General features: G+C 38.9%; 1 protein-coding gene across 1 annotated transcript in view; it reads left to right on the top strand.

The window, feature by feature from the left end:
* Window positions 1-4,562: 4,562 nt before the first annotated feature.
* The window catches only part of LOC118897692 (cytohesin 1 interacting protein), a 65,770-nt gene continuing 58,838 nt past the window's right edge, over window positions 4,563-11,494 (top strand). The window contains exons 1-3 of the mRNA XM_036856928.1: window positions 4,563-4,604; window positions 5,096-5,206; window positions 6,712-6,813. The gene's annotated coding sequence lies outside the window, so the exon portion shown is untranslated. The remainder of the gene's footprint in view (window positions 4,605-5,095; window positions 5,207-6,711; window positions 6,814-11,494) is intronic.

Below are 11,494 nucleotides of genomic sequence, written 5' to 3'. Positions count from 1 at the left end.
TCCCCTATTAGAATGTAAGCTCCATGCACACAGAGAGGTGGCACGTCTATCTCATTCACCGCTCTGTCCCACACATTGCCTTACACATAGTCAGTGTTCAATAAATGTGCTGAAAAATATAACCTTAATCTTCTTTTGCTGGTCAAGCCCATGCAAACACATTTTGTCTTTCACTTTGCTCCGAGTAGCTGCACTGGTTGGAAGGCTCTATCCACTGGTGGCTGAGGGCTTCATTCCTTTATTTAATGCTTCCTCTTCCTTCAGGCTCAATGCAAGCCCCATCTTTTAGTGGAAAGCATCTTGGGCTTTATAATTTATTTATTTATTTAAAATGTGATATCTTAGTTCCCTGACCAGGGATCAAACATACACCCCCTGTACTGGAAGCGTGGAGTTTTAACCACTGGACCACCAGGGAAGTCCCCATCTTGGGCTTTAGAGACTTAAATATAAGGATTCAGGTCTTACCTCTCTCATCCTCCAGCCAGAAACCCACCTCTGTCTTTCTCCCTCTCCAGGTTTGTTTACTTCAAGAGTAAAGAAAGGTGTTTGGATTTTTAAGCAATGATTTTTCAAACTTTTTAAAATTTGTTTTGCTGTTGTGATTATTGATGAAGGGATTGTTTGTTTGCTTATTTTCAAAGGCCCCTTTTCTTTAAAGGAAATCTGTATGTAGTGTCCAGAGGTGTACATAAATAATAACGAGGAAAGATGGAATTGCTCCACTGGGGGACATGTGGAGAGAGGAGTGTGTGGGAGAGTGATGGAAAGCCTGCCGAAACAGCATCCCTTCCCCAGCCACCACCTGACTCTGGAAACCTTTGAGGTACCAACGACAAACTTCCAGTCCATAGTTTGAAAACTCTAGCAGATTGTTGCAATTTTTCTACCACCTTCAGAAGCCCTGGTTTATCCCTCCTGTGAGCTGTGGTTTTTATCCTTGCTCCCTTCCACTTTGCATTGACCATGCTACTGCCTGGGGTAGGAGGAACAGGCAATACATTTTTAGATCCAAGACCTGGTATAAAACCTTCACCTAGTATTTCATTTGGTGAAAATTTCTTGATGATGATCATTGGGGCTGGGATCTCCAGACACTTCTTAGAGGACGTGGCCCCTGAGTTGGGCCTGGGGAGAGAAAGAAAGGATTTGAATTAGCAAGCAGGGGGTCATTAGCCCCTATCAGTGGGGACTGTGAAGTAATGACGGTCAGAGGAGGGCAAACAGTGGGAAGTCATGAGAAGTTCTGAAAGACAGAGAGAGATGGTAGGTGCAGGGTGGGCTGAGGTGGGCGAACTGAGACAGGACATGTGAGGGTAATAGCCCAGCTGTGACCTCAGACAGCCTAAAACCAGAAACAGAAATTATCATGCCACATTTTAAATTAATTCCCTAGTGTAGCCTCTTCAGAAAGATATTTCAGGAAGATAATTGGAATTGGCTGGTTTCCAGGTATCTTAATTTCAAGTCCCAAACAAAACATGGGCAACCTCCAAGGCAAAACTTTTCCTGACATTTCCGAGGCCACATCCCACAGCCACTATTCGCAGCTCAAGCCTACACCCTTTATCAGATCCAGGTGAGAAAATGACGATTGCTCTAAAGGTAGAACACTCTCTACCAAGCAGTTGCTCTGGTTTGGCTGTTGGCACCAGCTAGCTGGCTGTTGGTGGAAGCATCCTGCCCTCTGCTGGATTTGGCAGGAAAAATGATTTTGCATTGCCTGCTAAAGAATTAATGAAGGTTGAAAGTTTGGGGTTTTATCTGAAAATAAATATTTGCTTGCATGTCGATGAGGTCTAATTAATCAAGGAGTGCATCCCCTGGATGACATGTGGCTTTCTTAGAAGACTTCCAGGTATCCAGGAAAAAAAATAAATCTTTGTGTATCATATGTATACATCTTGCTCAGTAAACAAGGGTGCAATGTTGGCATTTTTAAAGAAATGTAAAGAATCAAAGCTGCATCTCTAATAATTTTTAAAGTATTCACATGGTATATGACAGGAAGAACTTTGGGAGAACCGTCAGACTGCCCGTATTTATATATTAATTCTGCAAGTTACTAAATCTATCTGAGACTCAATTTCTTCATCTGTAAGGTACGTATCCACCTTAAAATGTTGCTGTGAGGATCAGATGAGCTAATAAGGAATGAGAAAGCACTTCACTGTACCCACTGAAAGTATGAGGTCTTAAATATACGTGCTATGCACAGGTTCACACAAGAGTACACACACACACACACACACACAAAGTAGAGGCACACCTCAGTGATATTGCAGGGTTGGTTCCAGACCACTGCAACAAAGCAAATATCACAATAAGTTGAGTCACACAGACTTTTTGGTTTCCCAGTGCATATAAAAGTTATGTTTATACTGTAGTCTATTAACTATGCAATAGCATTATGTCCCAAAAAAATGTGCATACCTAAATTATAAACTACTTTATTGCTAAAAAGTGCTAACCATTGTCTGAGCCTTCAGCGAGTCGTAATCTTTTTGCTGGTGGAGGGTCTTGCCTCGATGTTTATGGCTGCTGACTGATCAGGGGGTGGTGGCTGAAGGTTCTGGTGACTGTGTCAATCTCTTAAAATAGGACAACAATGAAGTTTGCTTCCTCGGTTGATTCTTCCTTCCATGAACGATTTCTCTGTAGCCTGCAACGCTGTTTAATAACATTTTACCCACAGTAGAACATTTCAAAATTAGAGTCAAGCCTCTCAAACCCTGCCACCGCTTTATGAACTAAGTTTATGTAAAACAGAACACACAAGAGTTCACACAAACGTATAAACCAACATTGTTCAATTATTGACTTCCTGAAATGTATTTGGGTAAAACTAGAAAACAGATCATCGATATTTCAAATCCAGAGAATGAAAAGAAAGCAGGATGCCCTGCAAATAATTTTTATAAAAAACTCTAGAGACAGAACTTTTTTACTAAGTAGTATTTATCTTCAACTGCCTATCACTATGTTCTGTACAACCTATAAGAACATCTGTTTTTCTCACTTTCATAAAGAGAAAAATGGCAAAAATGAATTTGAAGAATAATCTTTTACAGAAATATAATCCCTCCCTTTTCTCCTTTCCTCTTTTTTCTTGGGCCCTTCCCTATCCTTCTCTTCCATTCTTCTGTTTGATTTGAAACCAGAAATAAGTAGCTTCAGCTAGTATTGTCACTGCTGTCAATGGTTAGCTATTTCTCGTCCCCTGTAGCAATTCCATAAGTATGTCGTTTTCTCTTCAGTGTTATTATTATAATTGGAGTAGAGTATGGTCCTGGCTCATTTAAAGGGTAAAAAGCTGAATGACAATGGTGTTGATATTACTGTAGTAGCTTTTTAATAGAAAAATAATAGATTTTTTATTTCATTGATGTTATTCTCTTTATTAGCAGCTCTGCATAATAAAGGGTTTTTAAACATCCCATTCGTGCTTTCACTTGAAGAGTAAACCCAAATTTAATTGATCACCTTGCCAGCCTCAGTAAGTGGTATATTGATGTTTTGTAGGAAATTCTACTTCAACAACGATTTAGTGCTAGTTGCTGAACATATGAAGAAATATCTCTACATATGAGATATCCATGAGATATGCAGGCTTTAGTTACATACTTATATAAATAAATACGTGATAAGCTAGTGGTGTGGAAAATGGGTAAGAAATAACTAGAAGATATCATTGGATCTTAAAATTGAACAATTTTCCAGGTGGGCAGAGTGAATATATGCATGTGTTAGAGTGGGTGAAGAGCTGCCTTCAATAGAGAGGGTTCCAGGTAAGATATAGTGAAAATTATGAATATCTGTGCAAATAATGCGGAGATGAGGCTGAGGTTGGACTGGTACTTTGGGGCCCAATGCAGAGGCTATTAAACTAATAAGATATAGAGTTTGAATTCCACTGGGTATGTGTGTAAACTAATACACTTGAGTGACGAATTAATATTATACCTCTGTGATATTCTGTTTAGTCAGAGAAGTGTTTATGAGGGAGGGAAGTTGGGTTTTAAGTAGTGTTATAATTCCCTCTGCCTTTCAAAATATGTGTAAGTTGCTGCATGAGGACTGCAACAACCTCTAAGTTGGGTTAGTGAGTGAGTCTCAGAACAGACTAGAATCCTTATCTTGTTTAAAACACAACAGCTTAAATCCCTTTTGAATCACCAGAAAGTCACACATTTTTAAAAAGCAGCCTCTTTGGTCCAGTTAGTCTTAGATAACCATATACCTTAAAATATCTAGAGTCCACTGCCTAAGGAGAAGTATTTACAAATGTCATAAGTCACTTTCTACGTCTGACCGGCTGTTTTGTCACATAAAATAAAAAAGAGATCAGAAAAAGACCCGTGGATAAAGGCTCTCCACTGCACCAAATATGCTTGCTCATCTGCTTAATCATTTTTAAAAGTCAAATTATTTATATAAGCTGCTGGAATGATATTACTGATATTAACCTTTCTTGTCTGACTATAGTAATTCCACAAACTTGCAAGAGACATGTTGCTCACGGTAAAGCTTTGTTTATGGCATCTTAAAAGAAAGCACTTTGAACTGATATTCCCTAATCCCTATCATCATAATGAGATTTACATGTAAGTTACAAAAGTTTTCTTTTGTGTGTTTGCTCAGCACTTAGCACATTATAGGCATTCTGAAGGATGGAGCACATTCCATTAAACAATTTGGGCAAAAATAAAGTGTAAATAAGTGTGATAAGAAAAGTGTAGCCAGGTTCTTAGTGCCCTGATTGTGCAAACAAGAGGCCATAGACTAGCATAAGAGCCTGGAGGAGCACAGATCTTGGCTGCCTTGTTTCTCTACCGCCAGTGCCCTGCACATAGTAGGTACTCATTAAATATCTGTGGTCTAATGAAACAATGAATAGACTCCCTTTCCTCAAGACCTTGCTTGCAGTGGTTACCTTAAGGGCATAATAAAGTAGTAATTGCTCCATGACTACTTGGTCTTATGAGTTAATGTTTGCAAAGCACTTTGAACTTCTTGGGAAAAAGAATGGTGTTTTTTTTGGCACCATTTCATGTTTGCAGTGGCACCCAAATTGTTCCTCCTCCTCTTCCTCCAGCTGCCCACGCTGTGCCCTCCCCCAGCTCTGTGCTGCACCAGGATCTCCCAGAAGGCAGCCACACCGCTCTCACTGCCTTCTCCCAGCTGTACCTCCAGCCCTGCAGGACAGGTAGGGACAGAGCAAATGCCAGAAAGATTTCTTTAAGACCTTGCAAGAGACTGTGGACATATGGAATTTGGGTTGATTTTAATAACACTTAGAGCAATTGATGCGTAGAGGGATGCAGATTCTTGGTCAGCCATGGAAGAAGCTATTGGGACAGGCAGGTTGATCTGTGAGGATACATCAAACTAGATCCTGAAGGGGAGATAGAGGGTGTCAGAGAGGCAACTGGGAGCATGTGCCAAAGCAGCTGGTTTCTAAAGTGTATATGATTTTAGACACACAATACAGAACCTTGACTAGTAGCTGGCAGAAAATACTAGAGTTGTTTTTAGAAGGGACTCAATGAGACAAGATGTGTTTCTTTTACATGGGTAAAAATTTCAACTGTTACGATTACTTTCCCTATAATTTTAAAAAATATTTGATGATGAAAAACAGAGATTCTATCTCACAATAGATAATCATAGGCTGCAATGTTTTCCAATGTGTTTATTGCTATAAAAATTACCTTGATTTTTAGAAACTCAATAATTAAACAGTTCAAATGTGATCTGGGAAACAAAAGCTGTTTTCTATTAAGAATGGTTGTCCTTTATGAACAAATTCTAGAAGAAGAGTTTTTTTTTCTTTTTCAGTTTACAATATATGAGCTTTCAACTGATCACACACAATGCATATCTCAAGGTAATTCAGGGAAAGCCGGTTACAGGTGCAGAATAATTAGAATGACTATCAGGGGCAGATCTTGCCTTAAAGGCAGGAACAGATCCTATTTTCCACAACTTTAAAATGACTTGTTTTCCAAACCAAATCATGATGTTTTCTCTGTGTGTGGAAAATTTTCCATGATGCATATTTATATGTTAGTTGCTGTATGCGTGCAAATTTGCTCTCTCTAGAAATTGTTTCTAGGGACTGGAAATGAATGTTATGTGGATAAAAGCTAACATGGTTTTCTATTGAAAAGATAGACCGCGTAAATGATGCCTGCTTTGCTTTAAAGGGAAAACTCAGGTAAGCCTGGTTTAGTTGAACAGCATGAAGTCAACCAAAAGTCTCAAATTTTGTTCAGAATAAATTATGGAAGTTCCTTCCAATTAAATTGCAATCATTATTAATCTGAAAACAAAAGCAAGGGGAATAAAATTTGTAGTTAGTTTACAGTAAGTAGCATTTGAAACTCTGAAAGCTTAGCGTCCCCATAAAAGCCACATGTGAAACATTTAGATGGGAGTGACTCCAGATAAGAAATGGTTTCTTTCTCCACTTAATTCATTATAGAATGAACAACCCTGATTTTCCATTTGTACAGGGCTCAAGGATCACATAGGCATTACTGAATTTTTGTTGTTTCTCTTTGTCTTTGTAACATATTGGATACTAAACAGTTTGTCCATGTCCTGGAATAAATAGATGGGAACCCCCTTCAGGAAAGATGAGGAGGTTAGCATGAGTTAGGGTGAGATCGAATTTCGTTTTCAGAATGTCAGTGTCTTGTTGCATTGCAGGGGCTGTAAATTCATCTACAGCAGACTAGAGGACCCCTCATATGCTCTGGTGTGGAGACCAGGAGGGATATCTGACTGAGATTTGCCAACTAAGCTTCTATGGTAAGTTTGACTTTGAAATATGCGGTTGATTCTCATTATGTTCTTGTCTTTGATATGGGGGAGGGGAGGAAGCAAACGAGTTTTAATGAAGTGTTTTATAATAAGATAAATAAAATATTGACGGAATTATTATTGGGAATTCCTTATTCAAGTGTTTAATGAGTAAGCTGGTTGGCTCTTTCTGGTTTATTTCCTAAATATTTTGGACTTCTTGTTTTTACTAGGTCTCTCTTTTTTGTTGATATTCTCGTTACTGTGTCTCTGCTACTTTTTCTTATAGCATATGGTCAGCAGATTTGATGACAGGGATGTCTTCTATCAAGGCAAAGGTTGAATTTGTAATATCCAGACAACTTTTGGTAGTAGTTAGAAAGGTCCAATAAAAACTGGAGTGTGACGTTACTGCAAGAAGGGAAAAATAGAAGAGGCTGATTTAGAAAGTTGAAGGTTCTTATTAAGAGAATAGAAAAGAGGGAATTGGTAAGAAGCCAAGTTTAAATTGGCTGAGTGCTAGAGCTCAAACACAATATTCTAATGATGAAGACAGGGTAAGGCAGCTAATGGAAATTTACCCTGTGTGTGTGTGTGTGTGTGTGTGTGTGTGTTGTGTGTGTAAGAGACAGGGAGAGAAGACTTGCTTATTTTCTTATCTATATCCACACTAGCCTTTCTGAGGACAGGGACTCTCTTCTTAGCTCTGTACAATCTGCAAAGAATGACAATTAAAAAACATATATTGATCACGAAAGGTATTTCTTTTTGTAGCTGCTACAAAAAAAGGTCCACAAACTAGTTGCTTTTATGTGCTTTCTGTGAGACAGGCCTGAATAAGGTAATCAGAGATCAGACAGAGGCAGCTGGAACTTAATCAAATAAGTTGCAGCCAAAAGGCGAGCTGTGAGCAGGAGATCACAGAGTATTCCCTCAAAGCCCCGTCAGGGTAGTCACGCTTCTGGGTTAGACCACCAGGGGTCAGGACATTGTCTCCAAGAAAGCTTTGTTAAAGGACACTTTTGGTGTCAAAGAAGAAAGACACAGGGCAGTGGATCTCAAACTTTTAAGAATGAAAAGTGTTCAAGGACTAGTTCCAGGTTGTCACGTCTAGTGATTCGGATTCAGGAAGTCATCAGTTGGGGTGGGACGGATATCCCTGGGAATCTTTACTTTGTAAAAGATGTAGGTGTTGGAGGACGTCACTTTTGAGAAAAAAGTGTCAGGTTTCTCTAGCTTGTTGATCTCATCACAGGACTGTTGGTTCAGAACCCACCAGCCACCTGGCTCTGAGAGGGACTGAGCAACTTGGATGAAGAGGTAATCAATGCCTGTGCCACGCAGACCAGGGTTTGAATCCCCTGTGGCTTTGCGCAAAGTGTTTTCCTTCTCTGAAATTCAGGTTCCTCCTTTTAGAAAGAGGAGAACCCTATTGTCTACCTCGTGGATTTAAAGAAATAATGCCAAAAAGCACTTAGCAGAGTGACTGGCACATAACAAAGCAATTAGTAAACGTTACTTCTTGTGGTGGGGAGAGAAGGAAATGTCAATAAGTCCTCTGAGGCCAGGAAAATGGTGTGCAGCAGACAGAGCAAGGCAGGACCTACCAGGAGGCTAGTTCTAAAGATATTAGATCCTAGATCGGAAGATGAATAAACATGAGCTTGGGAGACAGAATTTCTCACCATTACAAATGTTTCCCAAGAATGGTAATGAACAACCCAGATGGCACAGTTAATTGGAATTATAATTGATCCCCAAAAAGTATTTAAGTCAATAGTTTAATTGATTGTCCTCGGGAAAACCATTATAAGAACATCTAAAAGGGAACAGAGTGAAATGCATCAAATTCAGTGATTTGTTCATCTCTGCCGCCCACCCTACATAGAAGGATTAATGAATGAAGAGAAAAATGGTCAAAGGGAGGAAGGAAACAGGGACCGCAAATCAAATAGACTGTCATTAAATGAAATCCTTTTCTGGTAATTCAGTGGGATGTCAGGTGGTACTGAACCGGCTGGCTTGCTTACATGTGGCTGCTTCCAGGTACTCTCCCAAGATGACGCATGAAGAGTAGAGGAAATGGGACTGATTACCTTTCTTAAAAGACAAAGATGAAATTTATCAGCACTGGAATGTATGCTACGGCTGAACCAGCCAACAAGTTAATAGATGAGGGATATGGACCGGTGGGGGTGAGGTAGGATCAGACTGTCTGCAGGCAAATCATTTAGCTCTTTGGGCCTTACTTTCCTCTCTAAATGCCCTTCTAGGCCTGATACACTGTGATAAGGCAGAGATGGTGGGTCAAATCCCAACACTTTAAACATTTTATTTTGCATTTTTCACACCTGGAAAGTAGTCCCTAACTAGGGTACCTAAGTTATCACCAAATGCTAGCTATTTTGAGGAATTTTGTTTATCCTGAACTATGAACTTTTTAGTGTTTTTTCCCCCATAAATCCAAATTTCAACTTAAATATGTTTTTACCAATGCTGTTAGTTCTCTGGATAAATAACTATGATAATAGAGAGTAATGATAAATAGTGAAGAAAAAAATAACAGAAGCCACTAGGTTTTGAACACCTATCATCTGACAGTTATTATGCTCATCACATTTCATCTCTCATCCTTATACTAACCTTGTTAAGTTGGCATTATTGTGGCCATCTTCCATGAGAATTCTGCGAGGTCACAGACACAGCAAATAGCAGAGTCAGGATTTGAATCTAGGTCTTTCTGATTCCAAAACCCATCATGTTTCTACTCCTTTAATATACCATAAATCTGCTGCACTGAGTGCATTCATAATAATCCTGTATAATTTCTCCTTGATTCAGAGTCTTCTAATTTTTATTCAGAAAGACACAGACATAGAGAATGGACTTGAGGACACGGGGAAGGTTAAGCTGGGACAAAGTGAGAGAGTGGCATGGACATATATACACTACCAAGTGTAAAATAGATAGCTAGTGGGAAGCAGCCGCATAGCACAGGGAGATCAGCTCAGTGCTTTGTTACCACCTAGAGGGGTGGGATAGGGAGGGTGGGAGGGAGGGAGATGCAAGAGGGAAGAGATATGGAGATTTATGTGTATGTATAGCTGATTCACTTTGTTATAAAGCAGAAACTAACAAAAAAAATCTGGAGACTTGGAAAAATTATATATGTATTTGAAATTAAAAAAAAAAAAAGAAATACAATGCAAAGTGTGTTAGTGTCCTACTCCTTCACTTCACTTATGATCACTTTAGTGGAGAGTTTCTGTTCTTAACGGCAATATTATATTATTTTGTTTACTTTGAGTAAAGAGTTTACTGATGAGTCTGAACTTGCCTGAGGAGTCTGCACTTGAAGGAGATAGTGGCTCCAGTCATTAGTTATCCAACTTCTTTATCCCAATATTGGGGCCTTACAGGCCATATCTAAGGTAAGAGAAAGACTTGCCCTCAATAGCCTGTTACATTTGTGCACTCTTGGGGGCAAAAATTAATTGGTATAAAATATAAGACTTCTTATCTGTGAAGGACATTATCAAGAGAATGAAGAGACAAGACACAGACTGGGAGAAAATACTTATAAAAGACATATCTGGTAAAAGACTGTTATCCAAAGTATACAAGGAACACTTAAAACTCAACAGTAAGAAAATGAACAATCTGATTAGTAAATGTGCAAAAGATCCGAAACAGACACCTCATCAAAGAAGGTATACAGATGGCAAATAAACATTTGTAAAGATGCCCAACATCATCTCATTAGGGAATTGCAAATTGAAACAACAGTGAGATACCACTACACACCTATTTGAATGGTGAAAATACAAAACACTGACAACACTAAATGCTGGCCAGGATGTGGAGCAACAGGAACTCTTATTCATTGCTAATGGGAATACAAAATGATACAGTCACTCTGGAAGACAGTTTGACAGTTTCTTACAAAATTGAATATATTCTTACCATAGGATCCAATTGCACTCCTTGGTATTTACCCAAATGAGTTGAAAAATTGTATCCGCATTATAACCTACACATGAATGTTTAAGCAGCTTTATTCATAATCACCAAAACTTGAAAGCAACCAAGATGTCCTTCAGTAAGTAAATAAAGTGTGATATGTCCAGACAATGGAATATTATTCAGTACTAAAAAAATGAGCTAGCTATCAAGCTATGAAAAGACACGGAAGAATCTTAACTATATATTACTACTAAGTGAAAGAAAGCAATCTGAAAAGGCTACAAAATGTATGATTCCAAATTTCAACTATATGATATCCTGGAAAAGGCAAAACTATGGAGACATTAAAAAGATCAGTGGTTGCCAAGGACTAGGGGGACAGAGATGAACCAGTGGAGAACAAAGGATTTTAGAGCAGTGAAATTTGTCTGTGTGATATTACAATGGTGAGTACATGTCATTGTATACTTACCAAAACCCATAGAATGTACAATACCCAAAGTGAACCCTAATGTGAACTCTGGACTTTGGGTGATAATGAGGTGTTAGTGTAGGTTCATCAGTGGTAACAAATACGCTGGTGTGGAATGTTGATGGGGGGGAGGCTGTGTGTGTATGAGGACAAGGGGTACATGAGAACTCTCTGCACTTTCTGTTCCATTTTGCTGTGAACCTAACACTACTGTAAAAGATAGTCTACTTAAACATTAATTTATATTAAAATATT

This window comes from Balaenoptera musculus, chromosome 7, assembly GCF_009873245.2.
Source record: "Balaenoptera musculus isolate JJ_BM4_2016_0621 chromosome 7, mBalMus1.pri.v3, whole genome shotgun sequence".
Taxonomy (NCBI): domain Eukaryota; kingdom Metazoa; phylum Chordata; class Mammalia; order Artiodactyla; family Balaenopteridae; genus Balaenoptera; species Balaenoptera musculus.
This window is presented reverse-complemented; position numbering and strand designations above follow the sequence as displayed.